The sequence below is a fragment of the Leptodactylus fuscus genome, chromosome 2 (assembly GCF_031893055.1).
Source record: "Leptodactylus fuscus isolate aLepFus1 chromosome 2, aLepFus1.hap2, whole genome shotgun sequence".
Taxonomy (NCBI): domain Eukaryota; kingdom Metazoa; phylum Chordata; class Amphibia; order Anura; family Leptodactylidae; genus Leptodactylus; species Leptodactylus fuscus.
Window position 1 is genome coordinate 199,846,629 of NC_134266.1, and position 21,967 is coordinate 199,868,595.

The following is a 21,967-nucleotide window of genomic DNA, read 5'->3' on the forward strand; positions in this document are numbered from 1 at the left end:
TTGTCCTAAGCTGGATTCAACCCAAGGACCCCAGTGCAGAGTATGATCAGATTCAAGTTGAAGAATGCTATCCTCTGTAAATAAGACAACAGTATTATGCATATTACAACATAACATGCATGCATGCACACAAACACAGACTCGCTACAATCACACCTTACATATATGCATGTATACTTACACACGCATAAATCAATAATAAACTGCCATTAATCTTATACATTTCTTTAGTTTGGCTTGCAAGAGGAGGGTTAGCAGTGTTGAGGTTGCAGATAGTGTTAGGTGGATGAGGAGATAGGCATAGTGGTGAGTTGTTATTTTCTTAATACACCTTTATGGTAGCCAGCTGTCATAAATCATCACTAGCTGCCAAGCATTATATACATGTTAATATAACAAGCTCAAGTATATAGTGATAAGTAGACACAGCCTTATGCCCAGATGTGGATATAGAGGTCACCTAATGGTGTTATATTTGAAGGTCAAATGTCTCTAGGGATATGTGCTTTAGGGTACGCCTTGGCAAAGGATCAGAACAACTGGCTGAAAAACTGTCCGAATGATTGATGTAAATGGAAAACTTTCCATTTCTTATCAGTCATGACTTACTGCCATGTTAAGAAAATAGAAAAAAAGGTCCTTTCTATCTGTAAAACGATAGTGTCTAAGACACCTAGAAACAGCAATAATGCTATACATAATCTAGATTAGCTATAGGTATATATGAATAAAATGCATTTTGTCAAATGACAAATGGTTAAATATCACCATATTTATCACCTATACCTTAACTTATTATATAGAGATCTCGTCTGCCACCTCTAAGGTAACTCTAAGGTAACTAATAATAGATAATTATAATCAAACCCTGATAATTGTGTCCGTTAATATGTCAATCGATGGGGTTCCTGGATTGTTAACTGTTTTTTTTTTTGGTTTTTTTTTTCGGTAAAATGAGACACAAACATCACACTGTATATTAAAAGGGGCGTGCCACCCTCTGATAAAAAATTGGAAATTGCATAAGCTGTTGTACATGTAATTAGTTAAACAGGAGATAGTTTATGTCCAGACTAAATGATATCCCTGCTTCTTTTACTGGGGATGCAGCAGAAGCTGTACTGTAGTCTACTTAGTATGTATAACTTACAGAGCCTCACTATAATGACATGCACAGACAGGGTGGAAATGAGACGGAATCCACAGCAAGGAGGAGAACGAAGGCGAGATCAAGTTGGCCTCTATGGAGAACCACTGTGTGTTGCCATGGTAGCGCCAGTCAAATAGGCGAAGCAGCACCGAGGGGCAGTAATATAGTCGAACGTCTGGCATGGCCCGCGCCCCCTCTATGCTTGCATCGAGATAGAGTACGATAATTAAGCCTACTCCGCGATACGCCCCACACAAACCTCCCAAATAACAACTGGACCCAGGCCAGAAAGTTGCGCGGGAGCGGGATGGGAAGCTTCTGGAACAGATATAAAAACCGCGGAAGCGGGTTCATTTTGAGGGCGTGAATATGCCCGAACCAGGAGAGGGACCGAGCGCTGTAAGAGCGCAGGTCAGAGGTGACCTTAGCAAGGAGCGGGAGATAATTAAGCCGGAATAGGTGGGAGGGGTCAAGGAGGATATTTATCCGCAGGTATTTAATGGAAGTGGGCTGCCAGCAAAACGGGAAATTACTCACGAGGAAGGCGGCCTCCGCAGGAGGGTGTGAGACATTAAGAGCTTCGCTCTTGGAGAGGTTTACTTTGAAGTTACTGAGGAAACCGAAACGATAAAACTCACGCAGGACGGCAGGAAACAAGACACGCGGCTGAGAAATATACAAAAGGAGATCGTCTGCATACAACGCTGCCTTAACTATACAGGTGCCCATATGCAGACCATGGATCTCTGGGCAGCGCCAAATCACCATCGCCAGGGCATAACTAGGGCATAAAGCAGCGGCGACAGTGGACAGCTCTGGCGAGTGCCATTTCAAACCGAAAAAGGGTCCGTGCGCCGTCGCGTCGCCATAAAGAGTGAGCACCTTGCTCAAAAAGCCAGGGCTGAGAGAGTCTCCCAGAGAAACCCCAAATGCCTTTTCAGTGTCGACCGAGAGCAAACAAAGGGACGAATTGGCAGAACGAGCCACCGAAATGGCCAAGACAGTCTACGATACAACCCCTTTAATAATTATTTATCAGACATCCTAATAAATGATTTTTTCTAATACAGTGGTTCCTTAGCAACAGGCACAGTCTGCACTGGGTGACAATGCTGTCTTTCATGATACCTTGGAAGAATATGCAAGTCTTTCATGATACCTGCAGAAATTAGTATAGCTCTCCTCCATTCTATTGAATGTCTAGTGCAGAAGTCAGCAACCGTTGGCACTCCAGCTGAAGTAAAACTAGAACTCCCGGTAAGCTCCATTTACTTCCATTGGAGTTCCAAGAACAGCCAAGAAACTTTGCATATAGTTTCACAACAGCTGGAGTGCTGAAAGTTGCTGACCCCTGGTCTAGAGGTGTATAATGCTGACATCCTAGGGTCTGTTCTGGGAAGACATATCTTGCTCCACAGCATAAGATATACATAGAAATATATGTTTGTTTTATTACAATTGGTATGACTGCAACATGTTCTCTATGTACTCTATGTACAGTAGAATTCTTTCTAAGTTGCTTTTCACTATATTTTTTGTTCCAAAGAGTAAGTCGTTGTTATTATTAGAAACAAAGTTAGCAGCAGCACTAAAACAGACATAGACATGAGCAGGAGTCACAGAATTGGGAAACACCCAGACAGTAAGCAGAACTGGAGTCAGAATGTAGACAGGAACAGTAACCAGGAGACACATAGGAATTGCAACATGTACAAGACAGGTACATGTATTAGGAAAATACTATTATACGGAAATAAACATTGCAATAGCTTCTACCAATACTCTGAGGTTTAACCTCTTCATGTCTGTGGTACTTCAGCAAAACCATTTCATCTAATTGACTCAGCCAACATTTTATAATTTACAGTTGTTAAAGACATTTTCAGTCCTCATGCTAAGTAACTGGTGGAACCTCATGATGGGCGTAAATGCCACCATGCCACCGCTGATAGTAGGCAATAACTTTACTACTTCACTTGGTAAAACCGAAGGCACTTTTGTGGAAATATGAGCATCGATAAAGAATGTTGTGTAACTTTTTTTAGGCCTTATTTATGAAAACCATCTCCTACTGAGACTGTTTTTGTTGCTCACCACTACCAATCACAGTGAATATAGCGAGAACCACAAAATAACTCAAAGAAATTGGGTAAAAGTAGCAGGAACTGCACTCACCCAGAGAAAGTAGTATAATCCAACAATCCTTAATTAGTAATATCACTGTGACCAAGAATGTTCATATAATCCTTTAATCTTCAAAGGCCATGTTCATAGAGGTGGCACTGAAGCAAGTGTAGCTTTCCGCCACTTGCACTTCCCCTGGGGGTTCCAGGCCGATTTCAGACCTAGGACATAAGATTCGAACCAGCACCCAGCACCTAGTTATTATTATTATTATTATTGTTTATTTATATAGCACCATGAATTCCATGGTGCTTTACATTTGAGGTTTACATACAGTACACAAAATATATAGGTAGATATAATACTAACAATAACCGACTGGCACAGTGGGGTAGAGGGAAGGGGGTAGAGACAGAAGGAGAGGGGGAGACTGTACAAATGGCAGTGAGGTGATAGTGTTATTGGGGGTTGTAGGCCTTCCTGAATAGGTGAGTCTTCAGGGCCTTCTTGAAGCCTGTGATTGTGGGGGTCAGTCTTATGTGTCATGGTAAGGAGTTCCAGAGTATGGGGGATGCACGGGAGAAATCTTGAAGGCGGTTATGTGAGGAGCGGATGAGAGCAGAGCAGAGTAGGAGGTCATTGGAGGATCTGAGGTTACGTGTGGGCAGGTAGCAGGAGATTAGTTCAGAGATATATGGAGGGGACAGGTTATGGATGGCTTTGTATGTTAAGTTAGTAGCTTAGCAGACGATGAGGATCGGGGGGTGAGGTGGATTAAGCGAGCAGCACAGGTTAAGGTGGACTGGAGGGGGGTGAGGGTGTTAGCTGGGAGTCCATGGAGAAGGGTGTTGCAGTAGTCTAAGTGGGAGATTATGAGGGCCTGGACGAGCATCTTGGTAGATTCCGGGGTGAGGAAGGAGCGGATTTGGTGGATATTCTTGAGCTGGAGGCGACAGGAGGTGTTGAGGGTTTGAATATGTAACTTGAAGGATATGTCAGAGTCCAGGGTTACTACAAGGCATCGGGCCTGTGGGACAGTGGTAAACCTAGTTGCGCCACCTACTCTCTCCTGTTTTCACCACTAGTTACTTATGAACATTCTTGGCCACAGTGATATTGCTAATAAAGGATCGTTGGATTATATTACTTTCTCCGGGTGAGTGCAGTTCCTGCTACCTTTACCCAATTTCTTTGGGTTATTTTGTGGTCCTTGCCATATTCTTCAGCGATGACCTAGGATGATGGTGGGATCCTCCTGCTGACGAACCTAGAGAGGAACCCTCTAAATAATGGGTTCCAATGTTCTTCATGGTGGTTGTAGCTAATTTCACAACCCATTAAGGTGAGAGTTCTACCTATACAACTTATTGTGTATACGTCTCATTTGCGGTCTTACACTATGCACTGCTCAGTGCTCTGTTTGGGTTTTATTTGAGCTTATCAATCACAGTGAGGCTATCATTTCTGAAATTGCTCTTAAAATATTAACACTATGCTGTAGTTGGCAACAAAGAAAGTTTTATTGTTAGACAGTTTTGATAAATTAGCCCAAATGGTTCAACTGCAACTGTACCAAGAGTCTCTGACATTATAAGTCTTGGTTCACATTTTTGCTATACACTTCACATTTTTGGTATACATTTTTCTTTGAAAACAGGAGCATGAACTGTTTAGTAAAAAATGCAATATGAAACTAGCCTAAAATGGAGCCTCCCATACATATATCTATGCAACTGCATGCACTGACAAATTGCAGGCACCGGCATATCAACACTACCTGCCAGCAGTCATAAGCAGCTTTTAAAGGAGAAATTTTGACCACTTTCATACCAAAGAGTGTCAGTATTCCATATACTCTGTTATTACAGGTTTATTTATATTATTCTATCATCATAATCCTTTTATATATGTGGTATTTTCAAAACAGTTTCCATATGAGAATAAACCACAATTGCGGTTTTCTTAAAAAGGGCTGCTTCATGGAAATGAAAATATACTTCAAAGTTATTCTTGGGGTCCTAACATAAAAAAATTGTGTCTCTCACTGATCCTTTGCTTCTTCAGTTATGATGCTGGCCATATCCCTGCTGTTCTGCACTTTCTCATGTCTATTGACAGCAGTGACCCACCTCAGACAGAGAAGGCATCTCCAAATATTTTCTATGTGTGTGACAGAAACCAGGATGTAAGGCCAGTGGGGGTTGTGATAAAACCTTTATTATCACCTTTCCTAAGGCTTGGTTCACATTTGCATTCTTTATTCCATTCGGGGAGTCCGCATGATTCGTGCGGACACCGAGCGGAAACCACACAGACCCCATTATAGTCTATGGGGTCCATGTGGGGGTGTTTTCTGGCCATGGATCCAAAATGTCAAGATTTTGTTCACTGAGCCACTTAGTTGTTACTTTTGCCTTGTGAGGCAGGGTTGACACCAGTTCTTGTACTACGTTCTGGGATTCAGTTCCCCTATTTGCATTTTTTGCCCTTTTCGAGTGGAAACCAAGCAGAAACCATGCAGACCCCACTATTGTCTAAGGAGTCCACGAGTTACTGCGGGTAACCGCTTTTTTAAGCGGATTAGGTTTCCGTTCAGGGGCTCCCCATGCGGACCCCGAGAATGGAAGCTCGAATGCAGATGTGAACCTAGCCTGATATGGTGCTTCATCATGCTGGAAAAATTATTGTTCATCCCCAAATTTCTCCTGTATTGTTGGGAGAAGTTGCTGTTGGAGGATGTTTAGATACAACTCTTAAATCATGGCAGTGTTATCATTGTGAGTGAACCCAGTCCTTTGGATATAAAGCAACCAATTAAATGGTCTTAGGATGCTTTACTCTTGCCATGACACGGAACTCATGGTAGTGATAATCGTTTCTACTCTGGATGATCAACCATTGTTCAAGAAGCCATTTCTTTCCACGAAAACCATCAACGACAGATTGGCAAAAGCAGGAAGTACAGGAATTGGACTGTAGAGGACTGTGGTAAAGTTCTATTCTCTGATGAAGCCCCTTCAGACTGTTTGGGATATCTGGAAGAATAATTTCACAATATACTATACAGTTATATTGCAGTGTATTGTATGAGCGATGAGACCACATAGGGTTCAAGTCCCCAAAAAATAACAGCTAAAGAAAGTAAAAAAGTTTAGAAAAAATAATATATATAAAAATTAAGATGCCACCTTTTCTTAGATCACATTAAAAAATAAATAAAATAAACATGAACATATTAGGTATTCCCACGTCCGAAATCCCTGAACTATAAAAATCCCAAATATTTATACCATATAGAGAACATCATAGCAGGAGAGAAAAATTAAAGTGTCTAAGGGCCTGTTCACACGGGCACAGAGGGGGCAGATTATGATGTGGATTACAATGGTGGTCTATGGAGACCGCTAGCATTCTTTTTTCCGCTAGCGGCTGCCCTTTCTTCAGGCGAATTGTCCGCCTGGCGGCAGCAACCTCCGGTGTCGGCCCATTCATTTGAGCTGACTCCAGAGGGGGAAACCGCGACAGTCGTGGCAGGCGGGTTTTGACCAGAAAGTGACACGGCTCCCCGAGTCACTCTCGTTGCCAAAACCCCCCCTCCCCCCATGTGAACTAGCCCTAATATTTTCACATTTTTATTTCCTATATATATATATATATATATATATATACAGTCCTATGAAAAAGTTTGGGCACCCCTATTAATCTTAATCATTTTTAGTTCTAAATATTTTGGTGTTTGCAACAGCCATTTCAGTTTGATATATCTAATAACTGATGGACACTTTCAGGATTGAAATGAGGTTTATTGTACTAACAGAAAATGCGCAATATGCATTAAACCAAAATTTGACCGGTGCAAAAGTATGGGCACCCTTATCATTTTATTGATTTGAATACTCCTAACTACTTTTTACTGACTTACTGAAGCACAAAATTGGTTTTGTAACCTCAGTGAGCTTTGAACTTCATAGCCAGTGTATCCAATCATGAGAAAAGGTATTTAAGGTGGCCAATTGCAAGTTGTTCTACTATTTGAATCTCCTCTGAAGAGTGGCATCATGGGCTACTCAAAACAACTCTCAAATGATCTGAAAACAAAGATTGTTCAACATAGTTGTTCAGCGGAAGGATACAAAAAGCTGTCTCAGAGATTTAACCTGTCAGTTTCCACTGTGAGGAACATAGTAAGGAAATGGAAGACCACAGGGACAGTTCTTGTTAAGCCCAGAAGTGGCAGGCCAAGAAAAATATCAGAAAGGCGGAGAAGAAGAATGGTGAGAACAGTCAAGGACAATCCACAGACCACCTCCAAAGAGCTGCAGCATCATCTTGCTGCAGATGGTGTCACTGTGCATCGGTCAACTATACAGCGCACTTTGCACAAATAGAAGCTGTATGGGAGAGTGATAAGAAAGAAGCCGTTTCTGCACGTACGCCACAAATAGAGTTGCCTGAGGTATGAAAAAGCACATTTGGACAAGGCAGCTTCATTTTGGAAACAAAAATTGAGTTGTTTGGTTATAAAAAAAGGCGTTATGCATGGCGTCCAAAAAGAAACAGCATTCCAAGAAAAACACATGCTACCCACTGTAAAATTTGGTGGAGGTTCCATCATGCTTTGGGGCTGTGTGGCCAATGCCGGCATCGGGAATCTTGTTAAAGTTGAGGGTGGCATGGATTCCACTCAGTATCAGCAGATTCTTGAGAATAATGTTCAAGAATCAGTGACGAAGTTGAAGTTACGCCGGGGATGGATATTTCAGCAAGACAATGATCCAAAACACCGCTCCAAATCCTCAGGCATTCATGCAGAGGAACAATTACAATGTTTTGGAATGGCCATCCCAGTCCCCAGACCTGAATATCATTGAACATCTGTGGGATGATTTGAAGCGGGCTGTCCATGCTCGGCGACCATCTAACTTAACTTGAATTGTTTGTCCAAAATACCTTTATCCAGGATCCAGGAACTGATTAAAAGCTACAGGAAGCGACTAGAGGCTGTTATCTTTGCAAAAGGAGGATGTACTAAATATTAATGTCACTTTTCTGTTGAGGTGCCCATACTTTTGCACCGGTCAAATTTTGGTTTAATGCATATTGCGCATTTTCTGTTAGTACAATAAACCTCATTTCAATCCTGAAATATTACTGTGTCCATCAGTTATTAGATATATCAAACTGAAATGGCTGTTGCAAATACCAAAATATTTAGAACTAAAAATGATTAAGATTAATAGGGGTGCCCAAACTTTTTCATAGGACTGTATATATATATATATATATATATATATATATATATATATATACAAATAAAAGCTCTATACATAGAAACCATACAGGTGTCACACAAATACATTTTTCTATTGTTCAAAGTTTATATTATCACGTATTAAAACAAAGACACGTAAAAAAAAATTTGGTATCACCGTTGTCACGATGACCTCCAGACTCTAAGTCACGTGTCACTTTCACCACATTTCCAATGCTGTAAAAGCAAAATTAAGAAAATGGCATACTTACTTGTTTCCAATTCCACTCCATCCTGAATTTATTTTACACATTTCCCGTACATTGTACAGAATGTTAAATGGTGCCGTTGTGAAGTACTATTTGACCTGCACAAATTAAGCCATCTTACGGCTCTGTGAACTGAAAAATAAATAAAATGATGGCACTTACATTTGGGGGAGGAAAAAACAGAAATATGAAAATTGGCCTTATCCTGAAAGGACTAATTGATAGTGGACAGATTCAGATGGAGAGGAAGGAGAGAGGGGATGCCAAACTGAATCTATTTCTCGGGTGAAGAAAAGCCTAGCTAGGCCTCTGAAATGAGACACTATCATGTATAGTATTCTTATACAGTGCATGGGCCGTCTACTACCTTTATATCAAGGCACCTACAGTATTATTCCATTTGTATGGCATCAGAAAAATAATTGTGTTGTTTCCATAAATGAAGATATAGATATAGATGAAGTTCAATGAAGACTGTACAGCAGTGTATAAAGGCTGTAGGACTCCATACTAAAGCTGTACAGATTACATTCACCGGCCACTTTATTAGGTACACCATGCTAGTAACGGGTTGGACCCCCTTTTGCCTTCAGAACTGCCTCAATTCTTCGTGGCATAGATTCAACAAGGTGCTGGAAGCATTCCTCAGAGATTTTGGTCCATATTGACATGATGGCATCACACAGTTGCCGCAGATTTGTCGGCTGCACATCCATGATGCGAATCTCCCGTTCTACCACATCCCAAAGATGCTCTATTGGATTGAGATCTAGTGATTGTGGAGGCCATTGGAGTACAGTGAACTCATTGTCATGTTCAAGAAACCAGTCTGAGATGATTCCAGCTTTATGACATGGCGCATTATCCTGCTGAAAGTAGCCATCAGATGTTGGGTACATTGTGGTCATAAAGGGATGGACATGGTCAGCAACAATACTCAGGTAGGCTTTGGCGTTGCAACGATGCGCAATTGGTACCAAGGGGCCCAAAGACTGCCAAGAAAATATTCTCCACACCATGACACCACCACCACCAGCCTGAACCGTTGATACAAGGCAGGATGGATCCATGCTTTCATGTTGTTGACGCCAAATTCTGACCCTACCATCCGAATGTCGCAGCAGAAATCGAGACTCATCAGACCAGGCAACGTTTTTCCAATCTTCAATTGTCCAATTTCGATGAGCTTGTGCAAATTGTAGCCTCAGTTTCCTGTTCTTAGCTGAAAGGAGTGGCACCCGGTGTGGTCTTCTGCTGCTGTAGCCCATCTGCCTCAAAGTTCGACGTACTGTGCGTTCAGAGATGCTCTTCTGGCTACCTTGGTTGTAACGGGTGGCTATTTGAGTCACTGTTGCCTTTCTATCAGCTCGAACCAGTCTGGCCATTCTCCTCTGACCTCTGGCATCAACAACGCATTTCCGCCCACAGAACTGCCGCTCACTGGATGTTTTTTCTTTTTCAGACCATTCTCTGTAAACCCTAGAGATGGTTGTGTGTGAAAATCCCAGTAGATCAGCAGTTTCTGAAATACTCAGACCAGCCCTTCTGGCACCAACAACCATGCCACGTTCAAAGGCACTCAAATCACCTTTCTTCCCCATACTGATGCTCGGTTTGAACTGCAGGAGATTGTCTTGACCATGTCTACATGCCTAAATGCACTGAGTTGCCTCCATGTGATTGGCTGATTAGAAATTAAGTGTTAACGAGCAGTTGGACAGGTGTACCTAATAAAGTGGCCGGTGAGTGTATGTTCCAAGGTCCATGAGCCGTAAGGATCCTGTCAACTAGGTAAATATAAATACCTGCCCTTCTGGTATATGCTTATTCCACAAATATGTCATATAATAACATAATAATAGTAACAATAATTTCACTGGGAAATGAATGCTCTGATGCTTTAGCCAAATGTTCTCAGGGACTAAGAGGAGAAGTAAAACTGGAGTTTCCCCATAAATATACTGTATGGGTAATATATGTCTTTAGTGAAGATGAGGACACATGCACTAAATTAGCACTTGTGTAAACTGTAGACTTTGTATCACAAATCGACTTATTCATTATTACTTTTGCCATCTCCAGATGTTTTTTCATGATGCTATATGAATATAATTGTCCTGGTTCCTCCACTCAGTACCCACAATTAAATACATCATGACACCCTTGTGTCTTATGTATTAGATGAAAGTACATTGCACTAATGGCACAATCCCATTTACTGCTAACCAGCGACAATTGGAAATGGTTAAACTGATTGAGAAAGAGTCTGAATGCTCCTCTAGACTTTAAAGATGCAACTTCTGCCATGAAGACACATTTGTGCTTAAAGCGCTATCAAAATTAAGCAAAGAAATGTAAAAATTATAGTTAAAAGTTAAACAATTTTCTAATATTATCTAAAATTATCTCTTATCTTATATATGTTTTTGCACCAATTCTTCAGCTTTCAAGATCTGAGATTAAAGTCATTGAATTGGGACCTTTACTATCTATTTTCGAGGGGTCCGGTTGTGCAGTGATGTTATGAGGACACACTGCACGGTAACAATCCATGCACCCGACCAGAACTGATTTGGGCCTCTTAGTAATAATAAATATTATTAATATTATTTGCTGAAACTGGAATCCCCAGTTAGGTTACATGCACATGTAAGGCGAAGGCCCCACGTTGCGGAAACACAGCGTTTTTTGTTGCTTTTTTTTGAGTCAAAGCCAAGAATGACTACAAAAGGAATGGGAAATATATAGGAAGTTCTTATACTTCTACCATCTGCTTAATCCGCTCCTGGCTTTGGCTCAAAAAACGCAACAAAATGTGCATGAAAAAAAGCTGCATTTATGCAACACAGGATCATAGCCTAAAAATATTTGCTCCGTAGTTTTTGCACCAAATTATGCAGCAAAAGCTGTGCAAAATCCACTTATGTGAAATCCGCAGAAAGAATTGTAGTGTGCTGTCCATGCCATATATCAATTTCCACGCAGAATAAACTGTAGTGCATGTTATATTAAGATAATCTCATTGATAAGATAAGATATTCCTTTAATAGTCCCACAATGGGGAAATTTCAGTGATACAGTTTCATAGATGGTACAGTAGTATATAACAAGAGAGAAACACATAGAAGCTCATCGCAGATAGAGAAATCCTAGGAATCATAGCAACTAAAAAAGAAAGAAACAGACACACTGTAGGATCATTTAGTTCTCTGTGCAGATTGGTGTTAATAATAATAATTATAATAATAATAATAATACAGCCGACTTGGTTGTAGGACACGAGGAGGGGGGTCACAGCATGTGGATATAAAATAAACAAAACAAACAAACTACTAAAACATACTACTGTATAACGCTGTGGATTTTCCACAGGAAAATCAGCTTGGAAAATCTCTACATCACCGGCAATGTGTGTATGTAGCCTTTTATTGCACATTAGTCTTTAAAATGGGATACGGAGATAAAAAATTGCTAAATAAGATTCCTGCCATATATTATTCACATGATTTCTTGGGATTGGTGATAAATGTTTTTTATGACGTACCCATATTCATTGACGCGGACAGAGGACTCCTACGTCGATGAACCACATATAAGAATTGTGTGTAGGATTGAAATGAATTTCACAGATCTTTGTAGATCCCGGATATACCAAGGGTTAAATAATTGCAGAGCTGGGAAGGAACATCCTGAGTGTGTGCTACTGTGCTCAGCATCCTGAGTTCCCATAGCAACCCCAGTCTTTCTGTCATACTCCTCTGCAGCTGCAGAATATCTGAAGTGCAGCACACTGGGCTTTTCTCAGTTCCAAATGCAGCACTGGTCTCTCTTGAAGCAACCATTAGTCTTCCCTGGAATGGAAATTGCCTCTAGGGAAAGGCTGAGCGGTATTATGGCTCTTCTAATTTTGGAATTCATTAGACACATCACCTCGCTCTGTTAAAAAGATGCTGCACTGTCAGTTAACTAAACGCATAGGGATGTATATGACAGCCATGCTGTAAAAGAAAATATCACAAACCAGAAAATTGTATACTAAATATGAAATTAGAATCTTAGCTGCATTAATACTCCGTCTTAAAAGATTTGTTGAAGTAATCCCTTAAAATGTAAATGCCTATGATTAGTATAGGAATCTTCCTGGCAGCAGAACAGGCTCTACCATAAGCAGTGCAGTGACTGTGGCAGGAATTATAGCACTTTATTAATTTGTTATGTCCCACTGCTGAAGGTTATGTAATGTATAGCTATTTACATCCATAAACGCAGTATATAACCCTGTGTCTGTGCAATAGCTCGGGATATTTGAAATTATTCCTGCCTGCCCCGTTTCCTTGGTAGTTCTGGGCGGAAAGCCAATGTTGTGTTAGGAATGTCAGGGCCCCAACTGGGTCAGACATATGCAGGCTCCCAAGTTAGGACACCAAGGAGTGAATAAGCCATTCGAATGGTAATAAGCGTAGCCCCCAAAAGACTTGCAGGAAATAGATCTGGGTACCATGGCCAAAGTGCAAATATGTGGAATGCAGATCTATATCGACTGTCAACAAATATATGATGAACTTTCCTGTGTGGGGCCTGTACTTACTTCTCTATTTGTTCTCATCTGCTGTACTTTTCAGGAGAGCAATAAAGTGCATTGCATTAGTTGAGTAAAAATGATATATTCTGGATGCATCACTATGCATAACAGAAGTCTAAAAGAAAATAGAGTACACAGAATTCTCTTCTAATCTGATAGAAGATTTACAATAATTTCTGAGGGGCCAAGAGTCTAGAAACCTGCTGAAAGCTGGAACACAATCGCTTAGGCACTAAATGGCCGGGATTACACAGGGTATTTTAGACCGGAGGCCGCCTCAGGTTCCAGTCCAAAATATGGGTAGCCACGACTGGATGCACCGGCATCCAGTCGCGTGTTCCGCTCCAATTTAGGCCCAATGAATGGGCCTAGTCGGAAGTGTCTTCAGGCGGATTTGCGAGGAGAATGAGCATGTCACTTCTTTTATCTGGGACCCGGAACAAACGGCTCCTGGAAAAAAGAACTGATTGGCTCCCATTAATTTCAATGGAAGCTGTCTTTTTGGTCAGGATTTTGAGGCGGAATCGACCTCAAAATCCTGACCAAAAAACTATGTGTGAACTCAGCCTATGGGCACTCAAATATTGTCTTCATTTCACTATTTTCATTTTGTAGTCCTCTGCTTTAGCAATTGTTAGGGTACCACTGGATCACCAAACCTTTCTCCATGACACTTTCAGACATGTCTCTTCACTGTTCATTATGTGACAGGTAGGGGTCAGTTTACTGAACTCCTCAGAGATTTGGATAATTGGGTTTCTTGACCACATCTTCACAGTAGGAAAGCAGGTCCTGCTTTTGCGTCACCCTCCATTGTGGTTGAGGTTTATACAGAAAAGGTGGAGCAAGCTTACCCTGCTCTCTATTAACCGGTTAAGGACCAGGCCTAGAAGTACATTAAGGACCGGGCCTCTTTTTTCAAAACTGACATGTGTCACTTTAAATGGCAATAACTTTGAGACGCTTTAACTTACACAAGGGATTTTGAGATTGTTTTTTCGTAACACATTATACTTCATGTTAGTGGTAAACACTAATCAATATTTTTGTATTTATTTATAAAAAAAACTAGCAAATTTGATGGAAATTTGGAAAAAATTGCAATTTTCAAAATGTGAAATTCTCTGCTTTTCAGGCAGATAGTCATACCATTCAAATACATGAATAAATATTATCTCCCATATCTCTGCTTTATATTGGCATCATCTTTTGATTGTCTTTTAATTCATTTTGGATGTTACAAGGCTTACAAGTGTAACAGCGATTTTTCAGATTTACAAGAAAATTCCTCAAACTAATTTTTTAGGGAACACTTCAGTTCTGAAAGGAATTATAAAGGCCTATATAATGGAAACCCCCATAAATCACCCCATTTTCAAAACTGCACCCCTCAAATTATTCAAAACAGCATTTGGGATGTTTGTTAACCCTTTAAGCATTTCATAAGAATAACAATAATATGGAGGTCAAATTTAGACATTTCATTTTTTTTCACTAATACATTCATTTAGACCTAAAATTATCACATTCACAAAGGGTTAAAGGAGAAAATGCATCTCACATTTTGTTATGCAATTTCTCCCATGCACAGAAATACCCCACATGTGGGTGTAAACTGATTTTTGGGCACACGGCAGTGCACGAAAGGGAAGGAGCGACACTGGGTGTTTGAACAGCATATTTTGCTGGAATAATTTTCAGGCACCATGTCGCATTTGCAGAGCCCTTAGCGTACCAAAACAATGGAAACCCCCCAAAAGTGACCCCATTTTAGAATCTACACCCCTCACAGAATTCATCAAGGGGTATAGTGAGTATTTAGACCCTACAGTTGTTTCACAGATTTTACTAACATTGGGATGTGTAAAAGAAAAATTACTAAAATGTCACTTTATCCCCAAAGTTTTCATTTTCACAAGGGGTTAAAGGAGTAAAAGCCCCCCAAAGTTTGTTAAACAATTTATCCTGAATACGGCAATACCCCATATGTGGCCATAATCTGCTGTATGGGTACATGGCGGGGCTCAGAATGGAAGGAGCGCTATTTTGCTTTTGGATGGCAGATTTTGCTGGAATAATTTTTAGGTGCCATGTCGCATTTGCAGAGCCCCTAGAGAACCAATACAGTGGAAACCCCCTAAAAGTGACCCCATTTTGGAAACTACACCCCCCACAGAACATATCAAAGGGTAGAGTGAGCATTTCGACCCTACAGCTGTTTCACAGATTTTATTAACATTGGGACATGAAAATGAAAATTTACTTTTTTTCCAACAAACTGTCAATTTAGCCCCAAATTTTTCATTTTCACAAGAGGATAAAGGAGAAAAAGCTCACTACAGTTCGTTACACAATTTCTCCTGAACACAGAAATGCCCCATATGTGGCCATAATCTACTGTATGGGAACATGGCGGGGCTCAGAATGGAAAGAGCGCTGTTCGGCTTTTGAAGGGCAGATTTTGCTGGAATATTTTTCAGGTGCCATGTCGCATTTGCAGAGCCCCTAGTGTACCAATAAAGTGGAAACCCCCTAAAAGTGACCCCATTTTGGAAACTACACCCCTCATAGAATTTATCTAGGGGTTTGGTGAGCATTTTGGCCTCACAGCTGATTCACAGATTTTATTAACAATGGGACGTAAAAATGAAAAATTACTTTTTTTTCCAATTAATCGTCCATTTAGCGCCATATCTTTAATTTTGCAAGTAGCTGAAGAATTAAAAAAAAAACCCAGAGTTTGTTACACAATTTCTTCTTAACACGGCAATACCCCATATGTGGCCATAATCTGCTGTATGGGTACATGGTGGGGCTCAGAATAGAAAGAGCGCTATTTGGCTTTTAGAAAGCAGATGTGGCTGGAATAGTTCTCAGGTGCCATGTCGCATTAGCTGAGCCCCTAAAGTATCAATACAATGGAAACCCCCCATTGTGACCCCATTTTAGAAACTACACAGGTGACAGTAAACTAGAATTCACCAAGAAGTGACCCCATTTTGTAGAGACAATTTTAGGGCCTCTGCAAATGTGACGTGGTGTCCAAAAACAAAGAATCTAAATCTGCACTCCAAAAGCACATATCGCTCCTTCAGATCTCCGTCCTGCTGGGTACCCAAATAGCGGTGTATACCCACATGTATGACACTGGTGTACCCCGGATAACGGACTTAATGCCATATGTGGGTATAAATGGCTGTTTGGGCACAGCCGGGCACAGAAGGGAAGGAGCGCTTTTGGTTTTTGGAGCATAGTTTGGTTTTTGGACGTCATGCCACTTTTGCAAAGCCCCTGAATTGCCAATAAAGTGGAATCTGCAGACATGTCACCCCATTTTGGACACTACCCCACTCATGGGATTTATCAAGTGGTGTAGCGAGCACTTTTAACCTGAGTGTTGCATTTATTTAGTTTCCAGAAATGAAATCACAGCTGATAATGAGAAGTTAAAAATGAAAATTTTCCAGAGATTCGTCATTTTAGTGCCCGATATGTTGTGCCCAACTTATGTCAGCAGAGACACTCCAAAAACTGGTAAGCGGGTATCCTGGGCACAACAGCTTTTAGAGCGTTCATCTCTGATACAAGATGGGCACAACATGTTACGCACTGAAATGACGGATTCCTGGAAAAATTGTCATTTTTCACCTCTCACAATCAGCTTCGTATTCATTTATGGATAATAAGTTATAGCAACACTTGGGGGTTAAAAATGCTCTCTCTACCCCTGGATAAATCCTTCAGGGGTGTAGTTTCCAAAATAAGGTCTCATATCAGGGGATTCCACTTTACTGGCGCTTCAGCTCTGCAAAAGTGTCATGGCATCCAAAAACCAAACCGTCTGTGCTCCAAAAACCCAATAACCCTTCTTCCCTTTTGCGTCCAGCTGTGCCCTAATATCAGTTTATACCCACATATGACATTACGTCCGTTATCCTGGGTACACCAGTGTCATACATGTGTCATACATGTGGCATAAACTGCAGTTTGGGCGCACAGCAGGGCGCAGAAGCGAAGGAGCGCTATGCGGCTTTTGGAGCACAGATTTGGATGTTTGGTATTTGAACGCCATGTCATGTTTGTAGAGCTTGTAAGGTACCAGGAAAGCGGATTCCCCAAAGGAGTGACCCCATTTTGAAAACTGCACCCCTCAAAGAATTTATCAGGGGGTGTAGTGAGTATTAGTATTGCAGGCGTGACTGCACAGCGGATGGCGAAGAGGGAATATATAAGCTGTGTGGAGAACATTGCAAACACCAAATTCCCTACTATGTCCCAGTAGCTCCTATGATTGGGGGAGTCACTCTGGGGGTCACTTCTGGTGTCTTCTCCCTCATAAGCTGTAAATCTGGGGTGTCCCCTGATATTCGCTCGCACAGCTTATATATTCCCTACCTGCCGCAGTCAGTTGTGTTCTAATAATTTGGCGATTTTTGGGGGTTTTTGCCTTGACATTGCTAGATGCTATAATTTCTTTATTTTTCTGGTGACGCGGCCATATAAGGGCTTGTTGTTTGCGGGATGAAATGCATTTTGTAATGACACCATTTTTGGGTGCCTACAACTTATAGAATACATTTTATTAACTCTTTCTTGCTGGATTAAAAAAAAAAAAATCAATCCTGCATTGAGTTTTACCTTTTAAATTTTTCACCATGCAGCGTACAGTATAAGTGACATGTGTCCTTTATTCTGCGGGTCAGTACGGTTACGGCGATATCTCATTTATGTTATTTTTTTATGCAATACTAAGTCTGCTGAACAAAAACACATATGGGGACATAAATCAATGTTTTTTGCATCGCCATCTTCTGAGAGGCGTAACATTTTTATTTTTCGGTTGACAGTGTTGGTTGAGGGCTTATTTTTTGCGGGAAAATGTGCACTTTTTATTGGCACTGTTGTGGGGTGAATATGACTTTTTGATCACTTTTTATAGCATATTTTGTAGGATGAGATGACAAAAAATCATTACTTCCGGCGAGTTTTTTCCGTTTTTTTTTTCCGACGTTCACCATGTACATTAAATATTATTTCAGTTTTATTGTACAGGTTGTTACGGATGCGGCGATACCAAATATGCATTGCTTTTTTTAATTTTTAGTGCTTTTTTTATATAATTCATTTTGTATAGAAAAAAGAGATTTTTGGACTTTAGAACTTTATTACTTTTTTCATACACTTTATTTTTTTTTAACTTTTTCATGTCCCTTTAGGACACTTGAATCAGTTGATGCTTTGATGAAAGCATCAACTGATTCTGCACAATAGCAGACAGGACACGAGCAGGACATGAGCCTGCTCGTGTCCTGTAAGCTGCAGAGGAAGTGAGACACATCGCTCACTTCCTCCACCGCCTGGCAGGATCACCAGGTATGTGGGGGCTCCGGTAGTCTGGGGTCACTGGCCAGACCCCAGACTACCTTTTACTGACATCGGCACCCCCCGATCTCGCCGCGGGGGGTGCCGATCCCTTTCAATTGTCGGCGGATCCCTTTCGATCGCGCCGTGATGTTTGACGGCGCGATCGAAAGGGTTAACACGTCCAGTCGGACTCAGTTCCGACTGGACGTTATGGAGGAAGGGGTTAGGTGTTAGTAACACCTAACCCCTGTCCCCCCCGGACCCCTCCCCCCGCCAGAAAGGTACCTAAAGGCCGGACGTATTTCGGCAATAGTCCGGTCTTTAGGTACATGAGGCCGTAAATTTACGTACGGTGGTCCTCATGTGGTTAAGACTGTGAGATCTGCACCACCCTTTCTTATTTCTATGGATGTTACAAAGGTTGAGTGCACTTGCTTTAAATCAGTATGCCATAAATATTATATGCGGTAAATAAAGCGCTGAAGAGGACTTGCCAATTCTCCAGACATGAAATAACAATTCTGGAGCATCTTTTCATATAATTTCACTGTAATATAATACTCAGAAAGAAGAGAGGTCTATTCTATCTGAGTATTATATGACATTTATGGCACGTTATACCCTTTATCTTTTATGTTTTCTATCTTTGAATTTCATTGTAGTACAATGACTGCAGATATGTGTGAATAAACTGACAAGTGAATATAACCAGTTATATGGGGTGTCCCTTCATAGTCTAACACTGCCCAGTCAGTTCTCAAAACTGTTCTCAAACTTTGACAAGGAGAATGATAACAACCAGTTGTTGCTTCATTAAAAAATAAGATTAATTAAAGGAATAAGAAGAATTGTACAAGGAAGAACTATTTTTAAAAAAATATTTACTAAAATAGATAAGTCAGGAGCAGAGACTTTCACCGCCTCTGCCAAGTCTAGTTCTCTGCTACATTTAATAGGTACTGCTCCACTGAATCTGGTACAGTTGGAATCATGCCTCTATCCCCCACCATTCCCAAGCTCATATTCAGTATAGGCTCTCTAATGTCAGATGGTTGATGTCAGACCGGACCAGGCAACTGGTGTCATTCTGTGCTCTAAGGACTCGTTTACATGGCGTAAAATTTTTCCACCGTGAGTTTTTCTGGGGCGGCTAGCCGCGACAGGATGCCGATGCAGTGCATTGGCATTCTGTATTGGCATCCTGCTACTGATTGGGCCTGAATGAATGGGCCTAAACTGGAGCGTGTCTTGGGCAGCAGACGCCGCAGCTAACTCAGCTGCGGAATCCGCGGCAAGATAGGTCATGTTGTTTCTTTTTTCTGCTACTAGCTAGCAGAAAAAAAGTAAGTGGCTCCCATTGAAGTCAATGGCAGCAATTTTTGCAGGCAGATTTTGAGGCAGATTCTGCGTCAAAATCCGCCTGCAAAAAATTCCGTGTGAACGTACCCTAACACTCTCTGGCTTTCATTTCAGCTCTGAATAACACCTCTTGCATGTTCCTGAGTGACACCTACTACCTTACAGTACAGTACAGCAGGAACATCACAGCATGCAGCACTATTTTTGACATCAAAATGATGGTAAGATCATCTGAACTTGGACAGGCCCTATTGTACGCCATCTTGGGTCCATAAGGTGCTACTGAGATCTGCATGGCATTAATATAAGGTCTAACGTTGACATTTATATGCCATTTGGCAGCCATGCTGCTGAGAATGGTGCGTTTCTTGAAAAGTTACCAAAAGTTACCATCAGGCACCAACACTAGCTACACTGATACAATGCTACACAGGAATGGTAGGAGCTAGAGAAAAAATTCCAATGGTGCCAGAATCAGTTGAGCAGCACCTATTAAAGTACCTTTCCAGTTCTTTGTATCCTTCAATAGGTACTGCTGAATCCAGTATAGCTGAATTTTTTTTTTAGCCTTCACCATTCCGGAGCAATCTGTGCAGTTAGATTCAGTTCCTGCAGAAATCAGTGAATGGACACCTATTAAAAGATGAGAAGAGCTCAAGTTAGTGGAAATGGTGAAAGGTTCTCTTTAACAAATGCCAAGAACTGGAGTTGGTAGAGGTGGTGAAAGGTCCTCTTTAAGGCCTCATTCACATAAACAATGTAAATATGGACACATCATATAGACTATTTTGAGCATATTACCTTCCATATTTATGCACGGACTGATTTTTTTAAGATCCATGTTATTTCTATTTGTTGATGCCTTATGCCAGGGGTAGGGAACGTATGGCTCTCCAGCTGTTGCAAAACTACAATTCCCAGCATGCATACTTGCTCTGCTGTTCTTGGAACTCCCATTGATGTGAATGTAGCATGTTGGGAGTTGTAGTTTCACAGCAGCTGGAGAGCCGAAGGTTCCCTACCCCTGCCTTATGCCCTTTCTTTAATCCTTTAATAAAGTTTTGTTGATTTAAAAAAGATCCATGTTATTTCAGAAGCATTTTAGCTTCTTTTTTTTTTACATTGTCTATTCGCTAGCATGGATCAAAATGGACATAAAATAAAGATCTAAATAAAAGTGTAAAGGATGTATGGATGTAAAGTACAATACAATAATGCTGGTCATACACTTAAAGCAGTTGTGAGTTGAAGGCCTGTTCATCCAATAATTATCTTACCTAACTCATCCACACACAACGCAATAATTATTTTGCCTAACTCAACCATGCACATGCATTCCTGGCTTGGCCAAGCAGTATGTGTAATGAAGTAGAAGAGTGGATGCCTCTGGCAGTGGATTGGGGATTGTCTGGCCCCAAAACGATATTTCATAAAGATGACCAATCTTATCCTGTGGATTGGTCATCAGGATTAAAAATCGATCTGTTGCCGGACAACCCCTTTAACTGTCTGATTCTTATCTCCTCTTTCATCAAGGGAGACAATTAGTGTCACGTTTAAGGTCTTTTAAATATATAAGGCTATGTTCACATATGGATCTCGAGTTTTAGGATCCGCCACCTGCAATTTCATCACCTTTTGCAGCAGGAACATCACAGCATGCAGCACTATTTTTGATTTCAGAATGATGGTAAGATCATCTGAACTTGGACGCCATCCTGGGTCCATGAGGCGCCATTAGGAACTGCATGGCATTAATATAAGGTCTAACGTTGACATTTATACGCCATTTGGCAGCCGTGCTGCGGAGAATGGTGCGGTTCTTGAAAAGTTAGGAAGTATATTTGGGATTGATCTTGAAGGCAGAC